The sequence below is a fragment of the Vanacampus margaritifer genome, chromosome 2 (genome assembly GCF_051991255.1).
Source record: "Vanacampus margaritifer isolate UIUO_Vmar chromosome 2, RoL_Vmar_1.0, whole genome shotgun sequence".
Lineage (NCBI taxonomy): Eukaryota > Metazoa > Chordata > Actinopteri > Syngnathiformes > Syngnathidae > Vanacampus > Vanacampus margaritifer.
In genome coordinates, this window is record NC_135433.1 from 1,555,470 (window position 1) to 1,577,336 (window position 21,867).

At 41.7% G+C, this 21,867-nt stretch overlaps 1 long non-coding RNA gene across 2 annotated transcripts in view; it reads right to left on the reverse strand.

Moving 5' to 3' along the window:
• The window catches only part of LOC144044419 (uncharacterized), a 91,465-nt gene that overhangs the window by 33,470 nt on the left and 36,128 nt on the right, over positions 1-21,867 (reverse strand). For both annotated transcript variants that reach the window (XR_013291265.1, XR_013291266.1), the window contains exon 2: positions 2,692-2,813. This is a non-coding gene — a long non-coding RNA (uncharacterized LOC144044419). The remainder of the gene's footprint in view (positions 1-2,691; positions 2,814-21,867) is intronic.

Consider the following 21,867-nt stretch of genomic DNA (forward strand, 5'->3'; position numbering starts at 1 on the left):
TTTCTATTGTTGATTACTGAAAAACGGAATAAGGTAGAAACAAACTTTTTTTTTCTGATGAAAGATGAGAATCCAATCTTTCATTTGGTAGTATGTGTGTTTCCATAGTCCAAACACATAATTTTCTATGGACCTTGAAAGATCAGTCAAAATGCTTAAAATCGGCTGGCACCCACGGCATCCCTTTTCTGAAAACGTCTGGCAGTCAAAGAGTTAAACATTGTGCGTTTTAGGTCCAGTGCAGTGCAGTGCATTTCTATTGGCTCATTTTGACGTGGACGTTTCTGCTGCGTCGCGACTGGAATTCCCTTCACTAAATCAGGAGCGGTCGTTAAGAGAGCGTTAAAAAAATTGCTGTTAAAGACACTTCAAGTTCAAAGCTAAAACGACACTTCCTGATCACCTGTCAGCTGACTAACACTAACCAATCGGAAGCTAGCACACTTGAGGTTAATGCAAGTGAATGACGGAAAGCGGCAGATTTGACACATCAACTTAGATATTTGTACAAAAAAAAAAAAAAAAGTATGAATGTGTAAATAATAATTCTGGAAACATAAATGTACAAGTACATATACATTTGAACTAATTAACTTAAATGCTCGATCCTCAGGGCGTGGACCTTCGCAAAGTGAGGCGACTTTGTCGCTGGCGGTAGCCAATGCTTCAAAGTTAAGTTCATCCCTTTATTTGAAAAGTATTGACACAAACATCCGAGTAGTACGCTGCGTGTATTTTTCGTAAGTTTCTGAGTTTTTTTCCTAGCAAATCTTCCACTTTATAAAGTTTGCCACTTAGAGGCAAATTTGTGAGTTTTTTCTCTGAATATTGCCCCCACCCTCCAAAAATATATATATTTATACGTGGCCCTAATATGTCATTGTAAAAAACTCTGCCAAATTTTAACTCTTTGACTGCCAAAAACGTTAAATAACGTTTAGTAAAATCCTATGGAGGAGTGCCAAAGGCGTTAAAAGACGTTTGTTTCAAAACAGAGGTGAAACTAACCATTTTCTATTGTTGATTACTCAAAAACGGAATAAGGTAGAAACAAACTTTTTTTTCTGATGAAAGGTGAGAGTCCAATCTTTCATTTGGTAGTATGTGTGCTTCCATAGTCCAAACACATAATTTTCTGTGGACCTTGAAAGATCAGTCAAAATGCTTAAATCGGCTGGCACCCACGGCATCCCTTTTCTGAAAACGTCTGGCAGTCAAAGAGTTAATGATTAAAAAAAGTTTTAAAACATAAAATGAGGCTTGAAATTCGTGAACAAGCTAACGCTGTGGGCGTGTCTGTAAAAAAATAAAAAAATCACACCCCATCAACTGTCAATTAAATATCAAAAAATGGATTCTACTTTGTCTAGCATCCTGCTTATAAGCAAGTACAAGTTTGAGCCAAGAAAATATATTTGTGTGAACCACAGGAAGTCATGTCGGACATGCGGAACCCCCCCCCCCCCTTCCTCCTGCTGAGCCTCATGTTTGAATGTTTATTTTCCCTCTGCGCGGTGGCCTTTTCAACGTATACTTTACATGCCGTGCGCGCGACGCTGGAAGCCTTCAAGAAGCGGCGCGAGCACTTCAAGATACAGTGCGGCACATTCAGCAAAAAAAAAAAAGTCAGATGTCATCCCACAACGTTTGCTACTCATCTCCAGGAAACCACTTATAAGCCACATTTAATTGTACTTCCTGGAACTCAAATGTTCCAAGTCAGTGTGTTCAGTGTTGCAGACTTGACCACAAAGGTCCGGAGACCTCTTCAAAGTGGGGAACGACATTTGCAAAAATTGTTCACAAACCTATGACACTTTTTCACTTACCAAAGTTACATAAAATTTCACTTCTGGGTGCTTGTCGTTTATAAAGGTTCTGATCAAATGTATCCAGCAAAGCAGAACCCAACACAAAAGGCTCTGGAAACCTCTCAGAAGTAAAGAAGGAATCTCCCTAGCAGGTTCTTCTTTTGGACTTAATGGTTCAGTTATGCAATTATCCTCCAAAAGTTCCCCACTAGAACTGTTTACTTTTTGTGATTTGTAGTTCCAAAAACTAAACTCAGACGCGTCAAACACTGCAGAACCCAAAACAGAGTTTCTGGCCCACTTCAAAATGCTAACTTATTAGGGAGGTCTCCCTTCAGGTTTTGTACATTTTTTCCAGAACTTAGATTTAGACACAAAAGGGTCTTTCAAAGGTTCCTCCGGTAAAGCCAGACTTGGCCGATAGTTGTACAATCAAAACAAGATGTACAAAACCCGCCTGGGTCCAATTTCACTCGACGTTTTGATTGGTCTCAATTTTGTTTGTTGCGCGGTGACGTGTTTGCTTCACTATCGGTTTGTTTATCTTATTTGTTTTCATTAGCAGATTTGCACGAATCATAGATTTCCACCCAAGTTTGCACAAGGTTGCCATTGAATTTTGGCAATGATGCGTTGTTGAACGTCGTCCGGCCACGAACCCGAAAGTAGCCTGATCCGAACGGACATACAAGACAAATACATGGAATGTGCGTTTTCCTTGCTTCGCTCAAAAATGTCTTGTCCCTGTTGCTGCTGAAGTGCAGCACGGAAAAGGCATCAACAGGAGAGCGTCAGAAATATGCTCAGATGAACACAGGATGCAAACAGAAAGTAACATTCAAGGCAGCTTAGTCGTAATTCAACAATTCAGGTAACTCACGGTTAACTGGACTTGATGATTCTGGAGGATTTTGGACTGGAGTCATCACAAGCCACCCTGGAGTGAGGCCACATCCTATCGTTGTCTCGCATCTCCTCAAGTCCTTCAGTCATGTCGAAGATCTGCCGGCAAATTTTAGTCACTTCATTTGTGCGTTTATTGTTTTAGCAGGTGTAAACATCGTTAAGCAAATGAGTTACTGTGATGAGAAAGACAGTTTTGGGGGTCCAAAGCAGGTGCAAAAAACTCTTGAGGATTTCTGACAAGTCGCCGTAAAAGTTTCTGAATGCTTTACGGTCTGCCTTGACGTTGTCGCTATTGTCAGCCGGCCTTCTCGGGGTGCCTTAGAAGTCATCACCCCCCAAAGTACTTCGCCTCATCCTGACTCATGAGGACTTTGTCAAAAGGTATCAAAGGGATCCGACGGGTGAAGAGAACACTCGAAAACAGAGTTTTCATAAACAACTAGAGGACACTTGATTCGGTACACAATCAATCTGACCAAGACCAATTTCACGCCAGACACCAAAAACGAAAGGATTCCTGCTCAGCTATCGTGAATCGACAATTCCTGAACTTGACTTCAGCTACGTGACAAACCGGATTTCACGTGACATTCAGAATCAGTTGGCGTTTTGCGCTGGCGTGGACCAACAGGTCGTGGATGACGTCATCGACTGCCACTTGTCAATTTCCTCCCGATTGTCGGGAAGTGTTGGTCCATGTCACAGCAGAGATCTTACTGATTTGGAACTCTGACATCAAATGTGTCCTGTTATTGAAGATAAATCTCACATGACAGTTTCTTGATCGCTCTCTTCCAGTTAGCAGAGCTGGGCACTTCCGTTAACTCTTTGACTGCCAGACGTTTTCAGAAACGGGTTGTCCCCACTGCCAGCCGATTTAAGCATTTTGAGTGATCTTTCAAGGTCCACAGAAAATGTTGTGTTTGGACTATGGAAACACACATACTACCAAATGAAAGATTGGACTCTCAGCTTTCATCAGAAAAAATTTTTTGTTTCTACCTTATTCCGTTCTTCAGTAATCAACAATAGAAAATGGTTACTTTCACCGAAATTCTCTGTTTTGAAACAAAAAACGGAGAAAAAGAGCTTTTTGTGAAACGATGTTATTTCATGCACTCTAGTGAATTGTACACTTCTTTTTGTCCATGAATGATGCCACAAACACCTAAATAGTGCTTTACTTCTGTAAAACGCTTTCACCAACAATGAAAAAGTGTTTTTTGATTGCAAAATACGTTTATTTCCATTCAACAGTGTAACAATTTGACAAAACAATTTCGCAAACTATTTACAAATGTGTGCAACTGTGGTACTACTTACAATTATGTGGATGTTTCAAATACAGTTTTTCTTTTTGTAACGCTCTCCTGCGTGCAAGGAGACGCCAGGACTCGCACAACAGTTTACTTTCACTTTGTCCGTTTCGCGTGCAAACGTTACACTTTCTTGACGGCCTTTTTTTCCGGGGAATAAAAAGCAAGTAGCAGACTGTACACACTTCCTCCGATGAATATGCATTGGACTCGGGGCACTCTCCGTCGTCCGATCGAACGTCCGCCTGTGCGTGCTCGGTTGCGCTCCGCGTTACGACACCGTCATAGCCGCCGCGTCAGCGGTTCCAATTTCGCCGTCAAGCTCGGATTCACCTTCATCATCGTCGTCATCAATGTACTATTTTAGCGTTGGTCGATGCCTTTCGTCTTGTAAGTGCAGAGCTGCTTGCAAACGCTCGCCATTGCCCGTTCCCTCCTCCATCTAGCTCCACCTAACGTCTTCTACTGCAGCGTCAATGCTTTCCAACCACGGAGTCACCACCCTCATCTTCATCGTCGTCAACAATGTGCTCTTTCAGCGATGCTTTTGGTCTTTGAAAAAAACGGCTCGGGCGTGAGCTCCTCGCGACCGGCCGCCATTTTTCCTTTGTCTTCCATTCTCATCTCCTGCTCGACGCTCTAGCTCCGCCTCTACTGACGCCCACCCGATCTTGTCAAAAGAGAGTCATCGCTGCCCTCTAGGGGCCAAAAATAGTCATTAGGCACAACAGACATACTTGAAACTTTCACCAGACATGCGGAAGGGTTTCCTCTACCCGTTTCAAAAAAAAAAAAAAAAATCATTGGACGACGTCTTTTGACGTCATTGGCAGTGAAGCGTAGGTTTTTACTTGACGTCTTTAAACGTCAGTGGCAATGAAAGAGTTAATGATCATTCCCCGTCGATGACGACGCCCACAACAAAGTCCACGATGGCGCGAAGCCTCGTAAAAATACACGGACCGAGCACCGTCTGAAGCACGTTTACGGTCCCTCGCATTACGTGTATTTTGGCGAGGCTTCGTGCCATAAAGCATTTTTGCTCGATAAGGCACTCGGTGAAATCGCCATCAACGAGAATTTTTACGATTAACGGAAGTGCCCAGTTCTGCTAACTGGACGAGAGCTACCAAGGAACTCTCCGGGAGATTTATCTTCAATTACAGGACACATTTGTGCTAGAGTTCAAAATCAGTAGGATGTCTTCTGTGCTGCGACACGGACAAGTTCGAGAAGCAGCAAGAAACGATCCGAATTTTAACTTCAGCTGCATGACATGTTTGTCGGATAGAGTTCAACATTGAAAGAATTCTTGCTTTGGCATTCAAAAGCAGTCAAGTTCTTGTTGTGAACAATAATTCCCGACAATTTAAAAATAAGCTATGAGTTTTGTCACTTAAAATTCCAAATGATTTTTTTTTTCCGGCCAGGTGCTTCGTCTTCCAACGTGTCTTGTTCAAACGTTACCGGCGCTCAGCAGGATAAGAGACACAAAAAGAAGTGACACGTGTGTCATCATCTTTCCTCCTCCGCTGCCGGGTGTGATCTCGACGAAGTCTGGGACCATTGGTTGCAGCTCCCCGAAGTGACAGGAAGTTAGCTCGCTCCCGTTCGCCCACTCGTCATCATCTTGTTCCCTCGCCGCACGCCTTCGCTGGCTTGCGTTTACTCTTCATTAGCGGCGTGATTGACAGCTGTCAACTTTTAGAATTACGCTCCGTATTTCAGCTGCATGATGTAGAGTGTTCCGGTTCACAGCTTGAATTGAGCGACAACTACCGTGGTAGAAGCCACAGTAGAATAGAATTGAAAAACAATCCGTCCATTCTCTGTAGTGCTCACTAAGTTCACGAGCGTGCTCGACTCTATCCCAGATGGGCACAAAAGCACAAAATATTCGAAAACGTAATTGCCCACCTCTGACTTCAAGTACGTGATGAGACAGCTATCGAGGCACAATTTTCTTTTTAAGGCAGTGCTCAAGTTAGGGTTGTCACTAGCTCTTTGACTGCCAAAAACGTTAAATAACGTTTAGTAAAATCCTATGGATGAGTGCCAAAGACGTTAAAAGACGTTTGTTTCAAAACAGAGGTGAAACTAACCATTTTCTATTGTTGATTACTCAAAAACGGAATAAGGTAGAAACAAACTTTTTTTTTCTGATGTAAGATGAGAGTTCAATCTTTCATTTGGTAGTATGTGTGTTTCCATAGTCCAAACACATAATTTTCTATGGACCTTGAAAGATCAGTCAAAATGCTTAAAATCGGCTGGCACTGGGGACAACCCGTTTCTGAAAACGTCTGGCAGTCTACTTCTAGCTAATTCTAACATATTTATTCGGTTGTAGTTGCTCATGTGATTTTCAGTTTTGGATTTATAAATGACGATTTTTGCTGATTTTGTTCACACCCACATATCGAATCGTACTGTGAAGATTTATCCCGTAGAAATGGCCTCTTGTGTATTCGGGTCACTTTCAACTGCTTTAATAGACTATTATTGGTTCTTCCTTTTAATCTGTACAACGCAGTCGACTACTGAGATTGATCAGCCAAGGCCAAGCATTGCCCAAAAATAACGTGTGGATGCTGCGTTGGCTTTGTCGGTGAACTCGTCTGGAAAGGTCGAGTGTGTGCGTGTGTGTGTGTGTGTGTAAGGAGGAGAGCGGGGTTGCGAGCCAACACAAGCACAGACGCTCTCCATCGGGAGCGTGTGCTCTAAGTGGACCATTTCGGAGACCCAAAAGTGCACTTTAGCCCCGCTAATGGCACACGAACCCTCGGCCAAGACAAACCTTTAACTCTAACTCACACACACACACATTCTGTACACACACTTGTAATGAACTTGAAGTTGCGAGGTTGCCATATTGTGCACTGCTGGGCCAGATGGTGCCGCACATGGGCGGGTTCATGCCATGACTCACTCAATCCACATTTCATTCGTCCAAAGGTTTTTATCGAGACGTTTTCAAATATCCTCATGACTCACTTTATTGCGTACAACACACCTAATGCAAACACACACAGTGTTGGTGTCATTCCCAATAATGTAAGGAAGTACAGTATATGTTTAATGAACAATGTTTAGGGTTCGTAAAGCATTGGAGTTGAAAAAAAAAATCTTACTCAATAGACATTTTTGTTTGACAAATTTAACAAAAAGTTCAGGAATCAAGAATCTTTATTGTCATTATGCAAGCATAACAACATTTTGTTCCAGCAGATTTCGGCACAATTTAAAAAGGCACGTAGTAGAAAAACACCAAACTGGACTACATAATAAGTAATTAAAAAAGTGCAGACGAATTGTGCAATTCGGCAGATATTGCAACATTTTGCGGTTTAAAATACATCATCCGTAAATCAGCGGCAGGTGAGTATATTTGGAGACGGGGTGATGCAATTCACCGCTTTGGAAAAAAAAAAAAAACTATGCAACAGTCTGTTGGTACGAGTCCTGATACTCCTGTACCTTTTTCCCAGAGGGAAGAGGTACAAATAGTTTGTGTCCCGGGTGGGCGGGGTCTGCCGCTATGCGGTTAGCCCTCCTCCGAACCCTGCTAATCTGGAATCCTGGAATCTTCCAGAGACTGTGGCATGTTTTCAAAATTTAAATAAAAAAACTTAAGTAAATAGCTTCCTATTGTTTGCTATAAAAAAAAATAAAATAAAAAAAAGAATTAAAATATCTGTAGTGTTAACATTTTACTTATTTCTCTTTTTGGAGGTGTCCCAATACTTTTGTCTAACTCAATATTTCTCTTGAAACATTTTCGTCAGGTTTCACTTCACGTCAGCGTCCCAAAATTTGTGTCCATACTCTTTAATGTCTTAATATTTCCGTTCCTGCAAGTGTCCCAATACTTCGGTCCAAACGTCACATTTTGTAAGCGTGCCAGTTGAGGTGTAGACGTGAACAGCCGTGAACTTTGCGAGCTCAGATAAATGTTCATATTTGAAGATGCGTGAACATGTCAGCTGCCAATCAGGCACGCAAACAGGAGTGAGCGTGTGCGTGGCACGTCGGCTGTGGGCTGCACCCTGTGGAGTGACTGCACGTGTGCGAGGGACTGACAGCTGTCACATTACAGCCGACACTCAAAAGTGACGTTTCCCTTTTTGTGCCACAACAAAACTGCACAGATGAACTCGACTGAATTCGACTTGTGAGGGTCCGAATTTCCCCCCCCCACTTGTCACTTCTTGGAGAGATCACCAAACTCCACATTTCCTTTACTTCCAGCAGATGTCCCAATACTTTTGTCCACATTTTCTTCCAGTCGGTGTCCCATTACTTTGTCCATATTTATTTGTGACCAAAAGGGTCCTATTGTGTCAAAAAAATACAAATTGTGTCAAAAAAATACAAATTGAGATATTGATATATTCGAATTCTACACGTAATTCCCTTTAAAATGATACACAATACATGGACGTACCTCAAATATTGACAAAGTTACAGCAATTTTAATGTCGGCAGGTTGAAATCTCTAGATTTGAGAAAAACGGGTTGGAAGTTTTGGTACTTGCATGTCGTTCATAGCAACCAATACCTTAGGAAAAAGATATGAACCTGAATTTTTCAGGAACTGTTCAAATATCAGTGAAAAGTCAATTCCAATCTCAGGTAAGGTCCAAGATTGAAACCTTTGCAAGTTTGACCTCTCAACAGACGAAATCAGCCTCAACTTTGAATCATCACATTACCTCATCCACTGCCAGCCATTTTCTGTTCCACGTTCTATTGCTATAAAACATGGAACCTACCAAAAGAAAGATTAGTCTATTTTTTTTCTGTTTCCGTTTTGCAGCTATTAGCATTAGAATAGAGCTAAGTTTCATCATTATTCTCAAATCTATTTAGAATTGTGAGTGAATTAGCCTTTTTTTTTCAACATGGCCCTGGTTGATCTCTTTTGCTCTGCTGCCACCTGCTGGCCGTTTGTGTAATAACTACCATTTCTTCAACCGTTCTTTGGAGGCTGCATCAAAGCCTTCCGTATGCTCTAGCATAAAAAAATTATAAAAAAAAAAACAACAACTTTTAAATAAATCTTTGGGACACTTGAAATATTTAAAATAGAGCGTATTTATACGTTTTTGGGACCAAATGAGTTAAGCTTACAATTTATCTTCTGAAGCATCAGCCAAGTTTTTTATTTGTTATTATTGCTCCTTGTGGTATTTTCTTGGAGGTCAATATTACCAATTGAACAACCGGGCCGAGATATTTGCAGGACATGATGTAGCAAAAATGCTGATCTCAAACTAGTGACAAGATGAGTTAGGCAGTTATGCTAACAATGTGGCAATATTTGGGATTTTTCTCTTTTTTTTCTGGGATTTGTTTTCTCCCCTGGCCCGTTTTTTGTGTGAAAACATATCATGAATGCTTATTTGTTTTGTTTCGTAGAAAACAAAAAAAAACATTTTTTTTCCCCAATTTATTTTTTATGTGTGAAAATGAATCAAGAAGCCACTCAGAGTGGGTCCGTGGGTCACCAGTTGCCCATCCCTGATTAAGAAAACTAAAAGTGTTAAAAAAAATTTAACCGCCTAATTGTCACTTTTCTTCAACAAGTAGCACATTTGCCGCATTTTTCTTTGAGTTTTGGATTAAGAATAGAACGTGCAGCGTTCCAAATGTATTTGCATGCACGGAATAAAAAGCAACACGACGATGAGTGCTCCCCATGAGCTCCGTGGGTGCGTCTGTCAATCAAAATTTGGTGGGTCGTCATTATTTGGAAACCTTTAAAAGTGGAAATTAAAGTAGCTGTTACTAGCAAGTATACAAGTGGTGGTCAGCGTGTGTGTTTGTTTGTGTGTGTGTGAGCCGGGAAACAATCAACACCATTCAATAATCACCTCGGCCTGTTTAGACGCGCTCAGGGAGGCCTCGCCGGCCTGTTTGTTTTCTTTGTATCGTCTTGCGTTTTCTTTGTCGTTTCATGGCCAAGTGGACCTCCGTGACTGCTCGTCACCTCCACACACACACACGCGCACGCACGCACGCACACACACGCACACACACACACACACACACACGCGCAGCCTTCACCCCGTCCCGTCCGTCTCCCTTGAGGTCCTCAAGCCCCGACCGACACCAATCTTCAGATTCCACAAAGGTCACGTCGCTCTCATGCATAAGAGTCCGCCGTGGCGGCAGACAGAAACGCGCACGCAGAGGGCGGAGTCTAACATCTGCAGAAACATTTATTTATCCAACAAGAGTGTTTAGAGTTGTGCGGAACATCCTGTAACTTTATCGTGACTTCCTGTCATGGCCATGTGCCCTCACTGGCCATTTTATTAGGTACACGTTTGAATCACATCCAATACAAATGGGGGGGGGGGGGGGGGAGGAGTTGGGACAAAAGTGTTGGTCCAAACGCCTAATTTTCGGCATGTTTCACTTCCTGTAGAGGTGTCCCAAAACATTTGGTCCAATGTTCTTTGTAATTTCACTTTCTGCAGGTGTCCCAAAACTTTTGGCCAAACTCCATAATTTGTTCACATCCTGTAGAGGTTCCAATACTTTTGGCAAAATGTCTGCTTTTGTGTTGTTGCAGTTGTCCCAATATTTATGGCCAACTTTTTTCTTGACTTCCTGAAAGTCCCAAAACATCTGTCTCAATTGTCTTCATAATTACACTATGTGTAGGTGTCCCAAAACTTTTGGCCAAACTCCTGTAAGGGTTCAAGTACTTAAGGCAAAAAATATTTTGTTGCAGTCGTCCCAATACTTATGTCCACCTTTTTTCTTGACTTCTTGTAGGTGTCCCAAAACATTTGCTTCAATTTTCTTTGTAATTTCACTTTCTGCAAGTGTCCCAAAACTTTTGGCCAAACGCCATCATTTTGTTCACTTCTTCCCACTTCCTGTAGACCTTCCAATACTTTTGGCCAAATTTCTGCTTTTGTTGTCGCAGTCGTCCCAATACTTATGTCCACCTTTTTTCTTGACTTCCTGAAAGTCCCAAAACATCTGTCTCAATCGTCTTCATAATTACACGATGTGTAGGTGTCCCAAATCTTTTGTCCAAAGCCCAGATTTTCTTCACACTTCCTGCAGGTGTTCCAATACTTCAGGACAAACTTTTTTTGACTTCCTGCACGTGTCCAAAAAAAAGTTGTCGACATGATTTTTCACTTATTTCTTTATTTTCCCGTAGGTGCCCCAATACGTTTGCCTAAACGACGTCACTTCTTTCAGGTGTCCCAATACTTAAGGCTATGCAATTAATTGAAATCCAATTCCAATTCCAATTATTACACTCCGCAATTACGAAATCGGCATTATCAAATACAAAAATAAAAGATTATTAATACTAATTTTGAGTTGTTTACATTCATACATTTGCACCTTTTTTATTTTAAAATGACTAATTTAATCAATCTTGTTTGGTCCAAAAGGAACTTGCATAATTATAGTGTTTTCAAGAAATATATTTGTCTTTTTTTTTTTTTTTTTTAAACATTTCCTTGTTTTGTACCAAAAAAACGAATGATTGTACTAAACGTGATTAATATTTTCTTTCTAATCGAGCAGCCCTACCAAAACTTTTGGCCACCATTTTTTCAACACGCCGTCAGTGTCCTAATACTTTTGCACATCACTTCATCACCCTTTTACTGACTGTTGGTGTCCAAATGCCACATTTTCTTCACTTTTCTCTCAACGCTTAAAAAAAAAAAAGATGAAATCAAATAAAAGTCAGGAAATGTGTGTCATAAGAAGAGTCGAATGGCAGCTGAGGGGGAAATTGAATTGTGGTGACCAGATTAGCAGCGGATTGTTGTGATGTCACGCTGATGGCACTAATGAAGATGGATTGCTTCTTTCAAACACTTAAAACTTCCACCAACGTCATCACACTGCAAAAAAAAAAAAAAAAAAAAAGTCCCAACGTAATCACCCAAAAAGAAAGAAAGAAACAATGTGTGTGCGTGTTCCCTACCACCCCAGTTAGGTTTTTTTTTTCTTCTCCTTTCTTAACACGGCGACAGGCAATTTCCTGTGCGTCCCAGCTGATGAGGTTCGGGAGCAAGCAGGGTCCGGTAATTTAATCCCGTGGCTCTTATTAAAAGCGCAGCTGTCGATGTGCAAGTGTGAATTCCTGCGTCGTGGTGCAATTGTGCCACATGTGCCAGCCGGACTGAGCGACCGCTTCCTGTCCCCGCTTTCCCAAGTCCCTCGCACATTTTTCCTCGAAAACGTTCAACGGGCGCATTTTCGAGCCGCATTTCCAAAAACATCTTTACGCATGTCTGTGGGGGGGAGGGGGGAGACGCGGCAATAAAACAGGCTAAAATCCAGATCGGAGGGGCAGCAAATAGTTGTGGATTAGGTTGGACAGAAACATTGGGAAACGTTTGAGGTTTACTTTAGTGCTAATAGAAATTTGACAAAAGGCAGAGAAAGAAAACCTAACATTTGAAATGAGCTCTTTTACCCGCTTTGTAAATATTTCGCATTGCGATGATAGTGATTCAAATGATTATCATCTCTCTTTGACTGCCAAAAACGTTAAAGAACGTTTCGTAAAATCCTATGGAGGAGTGCCAAAGACGTTAAAAGACGTTTTTTCCAAAACAGGTGAAACTAACCATTTTCTATTGTTGATTACTCAAAAACGGAATAAGGTAGAAACTAACTTTTTTTTTTCTGATGGAAGATGAGAGTCCAATCTTGTTTTGGCAGTATGTGTGTTTCCATAGTCCAAACACATAATTTTCTATGGACCTTGAAAGATCAGACAAAATGCTTAAAATCGGCTGGCACCCATGGCATCCCTTTTCTGAAAACGTCTGGCAGTCAAAGAGATAAAGAGAACCATCTCTATTGCTGATCAAACTGCAACATGAATATTTTTTTAATTCATCTACTGATTATTCAATCGATGAATCAGATTCATTTTAATTTTGCATTAAAGTGTATTACAAGTGCATTTTCCCCCTGATTACTGTTTATTAACCAGTGATTGGTGTTTATTTCGTACTTCCTGTTTGTATGGGGGGGGGGGGGGGGGGGGATTGATGTACTATGTTCCTGGTTTGGTATTTGTTTTCCAAAGTAAACACAGATGTTTGCAAATGTCTTATTTTGATTGGCTACGGAATTCAGTCAACAATTACTGTTGACATGCTGAAATTAGAGGATTTGGGGAAAATTTTACATTAAAAAAATTGCTCCAAGCGATATACTTTGATGTCGATTAAATTAATAACCAATTACTTGGCGATTAATTGAGTAATTTTGACAGCTCTAACATGAACGTTCGTAAGTAATGGATGCCTCTCTAAAAACAAAGAAGGGGAAGTGGCAGTAAAACAGGCCGAAATCAAGATGTCAAATAATTGATTACATTCAACAGAATTTTTTTTATTCAGCAGGAGTAGGAGCTGTGTGGCTCAGGGAGTAGAGCAGCTGTCTCCCAAACTGAATGTTGTGAGTTCGTTCCTCAACCCTTTGGTGACTTTTATTTTTTCCAATTCTTTATTTTACTCTCTTCCAAGTGTAAATAGTACTCTAAAACTGAGTCTATTTGGTCCTAAATTTCTCTGCAGAATTTACTGTGTACCATTTCATCTCTATAAACATTTTAGCTCAACGATTTTTCAGATCAGTTTTCGATTAAGAAGCATTTTTTTTAAAATTCACATTCCTATTTGATGCCCCACTTTCGGCACAAAGTGATGACAAACCACTACGTGTAGTTGCTCCATCCTGGTAGTTTCCTTTCCCCGCTCACCAAAAACAAACCTCTTGATTGATTCCTAAATAGCTTCTATAATCGTTTTTCTTGGGTCACCGGAAATCGGTGACGAGCTTCGAACAAAAACAATGATGAATTCTCTCCAAACAGCAGCATTTGGAAGAAATCCAAGACGAGCGTATCGGAAGGAAAACCCCCAGGAAACACAAGTGGCTTCACTCTCGGGGGCAGCAGCGAATAAATAAGCCGAGCGCAGCGCTTGCACATTCCAAAGCGCGCTGAAAAGTGCCTTTATTATTCCTGCTGCCATTTGGGAGCCATCGAAATTCATCATGATTGCCGGAGGTCAGCACGTCCTCTGGGACGGCCGGCGACGCTCCCCCCCCCCCCCCCCCCCCCCGCTCATCAATTACCGTCCGTCAGGCGGCTCTCACCGTGATTTCCTGCTCGGCTCCTGCGGCGACCGCTCCAGATGTTTGTCCCATTACATTATTCCGTTGTTTACTTGAACTTGTTGTGGGGGTTTGCCTCCGGAAGTCTGACGGTGGACGATGCATTTTCCATGCCGACTGCCGCAATATTACTTTAAAATGTGCTCGCAATTGCCTCAACACAGCTGTTTGTATGCGTATGACCATTTATTGACAAAGATATTGTTTTTCTGCTCATATACGAGTGCAGACAAAAATTCTGCCGTGGTCCTCAAATGAGCACCAAAAGTTTTTGCTTGAACTGTTGCTTACTTTTTGTTGTTTGGTGCTCAATTTTTTTCCCGACCCACCAAGCTCTTGAATGAATTTAAGACTTACAGCACATCTGGGAAAAGTACGGCCTGCGGCCCACATCTGGCCTGTCCATAGCCTCCTGCACCCTTTGGGAAGTCAAACTAAAACATCAAGTACCCAAGACGGCTGCGGGGCTCGCGCCGCCTGGGCTGCAATCGTGGCCTTGGGGCTGCCGTGGCGGAGGCAAAGAGGCCAGCGGCTGCAGTGGCTGAACAGTTGCTTGCATTTTAGGATGACGAGGACTAGGTGTGCAGCAATTAACCGCTTTTGCGATTAACCGTGGTTTTTAATTAAATTAAAAAAACACAGCTCTTCAACAACACCGGTTATTTTCGCTCACGTGCGGTGCAAAATGAGCCATGTGGCAAAGTTCACAGCTCTTCTGTTTCTACACGGCCTATTGAGCCGGCACACAACAACACGGGGCTCAGGCTTTCAACGCCGCCCGGGCAGAGTTGCGTACCCGACAGCGGTGGGCGTCCCTGCACCGGACGCGGCCCGGCCTGGACCAGGTTGAGTGGAGGTGGGGAAAGGGGAGGCCGAAAGGAGGCGGAGACCAGCAAAGCTGAGGCCTCGCGGGGCGCGACGGTTGGGCCTCTCGGCCGCCGCCATCACCGGGAACCACCGGCACACAGCCCGCCGCGCCACGCAGCCCGCCGCGCCACACAGCCCGTTGCAAATTTCTCTTGACTTTGTCGTCTCTCACGGAAAGTGCTGCTCGCTCGACTCAAGCCGTCGAGACCTGCGGCTTTGCCAGTTTGTCGAAATGCATCACCACGTGAAAAAGTGGTCCGAGAGCAAAAAAAATTGCCCACAGACACGTACTTGATGTTTTAATATGACTTCATAAAGACTGCAGGAGTCCCCGTTCTGGCTCCTCAGAAGCCGGTCCCTGGTCCTCGTTAGAGGTGCAACGGTTTCAGATTTTGGTGTACGGTTATTGCTGGAGAAAAAAAAATGCGATTTACGTTTTTTACGGTTGTTCTTGTAGAGACGTACAAAAAAAATAACATTAGCATTCTTTGAAAATGATTATTTTAACAACAGCTGGAAATAAAATAAAAATAAAAAGTTGCTGCCTTTTAAAACAAATACAGCAGGTTAGACAGACTCTTAAAATAGGGCCCGGGCACTATTTATGTAAGTGGACGGTATGCACCCTCTTTGTTTCATCTTGCTCATTTTCATAGTTAGAGCAGTTTATGACAAGAATATTTACTATCAACCCTTCAATCATACTTACAGGTGAAATGTTTGTCCACAGCCTTTAAACTGGCGATTTGTGCAGTTTACCGCAACATGTCGGCATTTTGCAGCCATAAGGCAAATGCCGAGATACGTTTCCTAGGAGTCCCAAGATGGCGGCCCCAAGCAAGCAACCCCATCCCCGGCTGCCTGCTGGAGAGGCCACAAGCTGACACTTATTAAGCGGCGGGGCCGCCATCTTGGGACTCCTAGGAAACGTATCTCTCATGTGTTAGCGGTAAACTGCACAAATCGCCAGTTTAAAGGCTGTGGACAAACATTTCACCTGTAAGTATGATTGAAGGGTTGATAGTAAATATTCTTGTCATACATTTGATTCAGCTATAAACTGCTCTCACTATGAAAATGAGCAAGATGAAACAAAGAGGGTACATACCATCCACTTACATAAATAGTGCCCGGGCCCTATTTTAAGAGTCTGTCTAACCCAGAGGTGGGCATCGAGGGCCGGAGTCCTGCAGGTTTTGCATGTTGCCCTTCTCCAACACAGCTGATATATGATCAGCTCATCAGCAAGCTCTGCGTAAGCCTGATAACGATCCTGTTGATTGGAATCAGCTTGTGTTGGAAGTGAGAAACCTCCAAAACCTGCAGGACTCTGGCCCTCGAGGACCGAGATTGCCCACCTCTGGTCTAACCTGCTGTATTTGTTTTAAAAGGCAGCAAATTTTTCATTTTTTTTTATTTCCAGCTGTTGTTAAAATAATCATTTTCAAAGAATGCTAATGTTATTTTTTTTGTACGTCTCTACAAGAACAACCGTAAAAAACGTAAATCGCATTTTTTTTTTCTCCAGCAATAACCGTACACCAAAATCTGAAACCGTTGCACCTCTAACAAGGACCAGGGACCGGCTTCTGAGGAGCCAGAACGGGGACTCCTGCAGTCTTTATGAAGTCATATTAAAACATCAAGTACGTGTCTGTGGGCAATTTTTTTTGCATCTCGGACCACTTTTTCACGTGGTGATGCATTTCGACAAACTGGCAAAGCCGCAGGTCGAGCGAGCAGCACTTTCCGTGAGAGACGACAAAGTCAAGAGAAATTTGCAACAAATATTGCTGCTGATTATTGCTAGTCTTTCTTTCCACCACAAAAGGCTTCCGATCGAACTGCAGTTGTGCTTCAGTGGCGTTGAGGTTAATAACATGTCTTGAGAGTGTTTGTTTTTGCTCCGCCTTCATTCACGGGAGCGATCCACATGGTTCCCAGGAAGTCTGGAAAAAGAAATAAATCCACCCGAGTGGACCGCTGCCACGTGGATATGATCCGAACTAGCGGCAAAATGTGCTTGAAAGTGGGTGACCGTGCCTGTGTGAGGTCCAGGAGGAATGTTACGAAATCTGTTCATACGGCCGGAACACCGCGTGGAGCACAAAGCGGCCGGACGGACAATCAAAGTGAAAGAAGATACCCAAGCGTCCCGGCCAAATATCAACTTTCGCTTTGCCCACCTTCAAGGCCAAAAATCTTGCAGGAAGAGCTGGATGTCAAACCCGGAATTTGCTTTCACACTCAAACTGCAAACTCACACGAGAGGAAAACCCTCATTTCAAGCTTGAGAAGCCTACTTTCATTCACTGGCTGCTGTTTGAAACACTAACTCAGGCTTAATATTTTTATTTTTTTTAATTTTTTCTCTGGAGAGCTCAGTATTGTTCATTCTGTAATTTTACCGATTTGACATGCCATCATCATTGCTCTCCTTTATTTTATTTATTTTTAGGCTTAATATTTTGATTTGGAAACCCGAACCTTGACTACAAACCTTCCTTTGGAAAGCAAGCATGATCTGAAACACTAACCATGGCTTGGATATATGAATTGAAATTCTAATCTTTTTAGTAAACAAGCCATCATTTGGAACATGTCCTGTGTATTAAAACAAAGGGTGCCAGGTAATAATTGTTTTTAATTGTACAGTAATTAATCGATGATTAATTGCAAACTTTATATCTGTTCCAAATATACAATAAAATATTTCTTTCCAAGTTTTTTTTCTATAAATGTTAAACTAATAGAAATATGGCTGCATATTTTAGCAATTGAAAAAGTAATTTGAAAAAATAGAGTTTAAATTAAAAAAAAGTACAGTAAAAAAAAAAGGAGTGTGATATTGATTTGCGTTGGTCATTTTTTCTGCCACTAGATGACATAATTGCATTTGTAAGACAGTGACAGCTCGGTGCATTTTTCTTTTCATATTAAGATCTTTAACATGAAGTAACTGGTGAAATTGTGCACATTTTTAAAATTGTAAAATACAACTTGACCCCAGTCTCCACAAATATAGGAGTTGTTATTCAACGTATTTATTTATTAACCTTAACTCAAAGAGAAAATAATAATATTACACTTATACAAAATTTAGCAGTAATAAATTGAATAATAATTCATGTATTTGTGGTGACTGGGGTCAAGTTGTATTTTACAATTTTAAAAATGTGCAGAATTTCACAAGTTACTTCATGCTAAAGATCTTGAAACACTACCTTGAAATTGCAACTTTGTCTTCAAACCCTAATTTGAAGCCCTAATCTGGGCTTTAAAGCTCAACTCTTTTCTCATTAAAAATGTTAACCTGAGATCTTTGGAAACTGTAACTTCTGATTCAAAGCCAAGTTTGAAATCCTAGCCTAGGCTTTAAAACCAAAAGTTTACTTAAAAGACTGAACATACACAAACACTGTACATCGAAGACTATGGAAAAGATGTTGTCTTATTCCAAACCCTCATTTGCAGTGAAATTGTTTTTTTAAACCATAAAAAGTCATCTTTTTAAAGGAAAAGTGAAGCTATTTCATATGCACTAATGGCTTGCTAATTTGCATATCGCATACATAAAACACAGCCTGGCCATTATCGGGAGCTCCTGGAGGTCGTCCCAAGGTTGAAACGAAGCCGAAAACTCAATCTTTCGCCTCCTTCATTTCCCTCCCAGTAAATGTCAGAGACCGTCCGTCAGACATCGTCCATCAGGACGTGAAATTACAAACCAGTTTATGTGTAAATTACAATAAATGTCCTCTCATTCTAACGCTTTGTCAGCATGTGTCTCCAAGGGGGTGAGGGGGGGGGGCCCGGGGGTACGTGGTGGTCCTTCCCACCAAAACCACAACAGGTTCTCTATTATGGGCTGCAAATGAATCGGGCACTATGACGGCTGCGGAATGAATGGAGCTTTGATTGCTTTAAGTGAATACATGAGGTCGTCCCTCCCGCTCGTCCGCATTGGAGCGCCACCAAGAATGAAGTTCTGGCCCGGCCGTGTGAGAATGACAAGTATGCGCGAGTAATAAAACACTGATGGCAGCGGCTTCCGACCACAACAATTGACCCCAAAGTCCTACGGCCTCCTTACAAATTGTTTAAGCAAATCTCATCCGGGCCAAGCTGTCAATCAAAAAATAGGATTCATTTCGTTGGGGTGTCAAATAACACTTGGATGTTAAATGGCCGCTTCAAACCAAACTGGCAACATTTCTTTTCAATCTCAGGTAGAGGCCGGTTGAGACTTTTCCGTGCGTAACAATAGACGTGTTCACACGATTTTGTGTCCATCGGTGAAACTGATGTTGGGGGGCTAATTATTATTATTATTTTTTACTTTGGGAGAATGCTGGAATTTCCCCAAAACAGCTATTTCAAAACAAAATGGCAGACTTCCAATTTATTTTTGATGCTTTGGCCCTTGAGAATTTTTTGTGCCTTTTGTTATGATAGACAAGTTTGCACTCTAAAAATAGTTGGGTCAAAAGTATTCCAATTATGGATAAAAAATGGACTGATACACTTTATGGGTCAATTTGACTCAACTTTCTGGGTTGTTCTCGACTCAAAGTTGGGTCAAATAGACCCAAGTACAGGATCGGTCCATTTTTGATCCATAGTAGAGTTATTTTTGACTCAAATGTTTTTAGAGTGTGGGGTTAATGTTTTTTTTTTTTATTATTATAAGTTTTTTTTGTACTTTCAGAGAATGCTGGAATTCGTCACAAATGGCTACTTGAAACTGCAATTGCAGATTTTGTGTTTTATGCTGGACATGGGACTTTCAGACGTCATTTATGACACGCACGATTGTTGAAACTGGTGTCCGAGGCCATTTTTTTTTTTTTTTAAACGTTCTGACAATCCTAGAATTGGCCCAAAATGGCTGACATCCTGTGTAATTGCAGACCTGGGTTCTTGAGACTTTTACATGTGTTTCGTTATGAAATTGCTGCTCATAACATTTACCCAATTCTGCGTTGATTGTTGAAACCGGTGTGAGGAGACAATTTTTTTTTTTTACTTTGTGACAATCCTGGCATTTGCCCAAAATGGCTACCGGTACTTCAAGCGCAAATATCTGACTTCCTGATCCATTCCAGATATGTGTCCTTTTATGGAGAGACATACTTTACAGTAGATGACCAATTTTGTACGGTTGTTTGTACGATATGATTCAAGGAAGGTTTATTTTTAAGTGGAATGATTTGATTCAGTTTGATTGAATGGGATTCCGATTTTGTTTCGATAAGGTTTGGCTGTGTTTGGGAGGGTATGACGCAATAAATTTCTTGGCATTTTACAATATGAATGAACTTGTCAATTGTCTACGTTAAAATACGCATTTCAAATATACGATTCCCCCCAAAAAAGACAATTTGATACGCATATCGATATTTTTTAAAGTGGAACGACTTGGTTCGAGTCGATGCACTAGCATTCTGAAATCAACATTTTCTGACTAACATCTTTTTGCTGTTACACCCCTACTAATTCCTTTTACCAAAATGATACGATGATTAGCTGTGCGGGTTATGTTGAGACATTTTTAGCCTTTTGTTGAAATCACGAGTGGGAAAGACGTGCGGTCTGTGAAGTGCGGCGGTGCGGGCCGCCTAATGGAAGCCAGACAAAACATTTGCTACAGATGATTGAGCATGTTTTCAAAAGCAAGCCCAAGTGGACCCTGCGATGCTGGAGTGCACCAGGACGTACTTGAGATGCAGCGGGACAGGAAAAGTAAGCGTAGTGCAATTCATTAGGTACACTAGGAAAAGAGCTTCAGGAAAAATGCCGCTGTGAGCAGCGGATACCAGTTTTGTTAATCAACACAATATTGGGTGGACAAAGGGAGCATGAAAAAGTCTCAAGGACCCCAAATTGAAGAGGAAGCAGCCATTTTGGTTTGATAAATCAGTTTGGGGTGAATTCCAGAGGTTCAAAGTTAGAATTTTTTTTGGGCCTCCAACACCACTTCAATTGGTCGCTATAAAACTGGCCAAAGTTACAAGATCCAAAGTTACGAAAAGGGAGCCCTCAACAGAATTTTTCTCGATCAACATGAAATCGCTTGTACGCGTCAATCATAACAGGAGGCATGAAAAAGTCTCAAGGACCCGTGGCAGGAAATGAAAAGTAAGCCAGCCAATTTGGTTTGATGAGCCAGTTTGGGGTGAATTCCAGAAGTCTAAAGTCAGCAAACATTGGACCGCGACAGCACTTTTGTTGATCAACATAAAATGGATTGTACAAGTCAGGCCACATGAAAAGTCTCAAGGACTTAGGAAGTCATCCATTTTGGTTTAAAGGAGCCATTTCACACTTCGTCACGCCCCCTGGAAAGTTAGGGGGGAAAAGATCAGCTCCTGACACTAGTTTTACAGATCAATGCAAAATCCATCCCAGCACGATCCATACAAAAGTCTAAAGGACCCGTGTGGGAACTTGAACAGGAAGTCCGCCATTTTGATTAGAAGCAACCATTTTGCCATTGCCTGCGAGGACACCCAAGTCCAAATATCCATCTCCGTCCATTGGAAATCTGAAAGGGAAAGAAAAGGAAAGGATTCTGAAGCTTGGACGCATGTGCGAGATGCTGTGACTATCGCGAGACCTACAGCGAGACCGGGAAACCCCAACATGGCGGCGCCCTGCTGCTAAGATAGAATTAGCTCTATTATACTAAACTAATCCAAATTTAACCATCATATATCTTGCCTTTCTTTTTTTTTCCCCTCTCTTTTTCATCCGACAGATTTGGAATACCACCCAACGTGGAGGACCTCGAA